Source organism: Penaeus vannamei, chromosome 11 (assembly GCF_042767895.1).
Source record: "Penaeus vannamei isolate JL-2024 chromosome 11, ASM4276789v1, whole genome shotgun sequence".
NCBI classification, from domain to species: domain Eukaryota; kingdom Metazoa; phylum Arthropoda; class Malacostraca; order Decapoda; family Penaeidae; genus Penaeus; species Penaeus vannamei.
The window spans coordinates 10249179-10250445 of NC_091559.1; positions in this window are offsets into that span (position 1 = coordinate 10249179).

The following is a 1267-nucleotide window of genomic DNA, read 5'->3' on the forward strand; positions in this document are numbered from 1 at the left end:
ACCTTCATGAGCTGCACATGGCCCACACGCACACACATAAAAACTATTACATGAACATAAATAAACGCATAGCAACCGGGGCGCTTTTGTTTTTATTACTATTATGCTCTTACTTCGTTCTTTTTAAACTTTATTATTTTTTAACGCCATTTCTCCTTTATCATGTTTTACTACATCGCATGTTTTTTCTATTGTATATCGCAAGTTTAGGCGCATGTTTTTTTGTCCTTTTTCTTCGCCTTATTTTATTTTGTTAGCAAACTGTTGTTTAATTTCTCTCGCACTTTTTTCTTAATTCGTATTTTTGTCGCAATTTTGACGCATTTTCCATGTTCGCTTTCTCTCATTTTCACGTTTCTTTTTTCACTTTTCTTAGCTTTATTTTCTGTTTTGTTGTCGCAGTTTTCTGTATTTTTTCTTTCTGAATTTGTCTTTCTTTCACATATTTATCGCATTCTTTACTCTCCTTTATTTTATTTATCTATTAATGTTATTACTGTGACGTTTTTCATTTTTTATCCGAATTTTTATCGCATTTCTGACGCGTTTTCTACTTTCACTTTTTGTCTTTTTCACACCTTTATTTTTCTAGTTCTTGTTTTGTTCCTTTTCAATATTCTTAGTGTTTCTTCGCTTTTTTCCTTTACCTTTCCTGTTCGATTTTACATCACACACAAATTTATAGACGTTTACACATATATGAATGGAGATAGATAGGATTCCAGGGGCATATTTATGTACACATGCAATTACACTGGGATGTACGGATATTTTGCAAAGAAATATATCTTATTTTGACGTCCTACTGAAATAGGAGAAAAAAATATTAGCAGCTTGAGTTGCACATAGCCCACACGAACACACATAAATACAAACACATACATAAAAATGCACAAAAGAGAAAAACTGATTGCAACCGGCAGGCGTCTTTTAATTTTAATGCCCGGGTGCTTTCCATGTCTTTCAGCCCCGGGCGAGGTTGCAACCAGAGGGAGCACTTTTGGCTCCCTTTTGCAGATTCGAACTCGCGATCGCGGGTTTCGAATCTGGCGCCCTTACCCTCTCGGCCACGGTGTCGAGGGGCAATAGGGAGAGGTTGGGAGAGGTATTTCTGCAACTGGTGTGTGTGTGTGTGTGTGTGTGTGTGTGTGTGTGTGTGTGTGTGTGTGTGTGTGTGTGTGTGTGTGTGTGTGTGTGTGTGTGTGTGTGTGTGTGTGTGTGTGTGATTGAGATGCTACGTAACCGATGATGATTTGACAATAGTAGT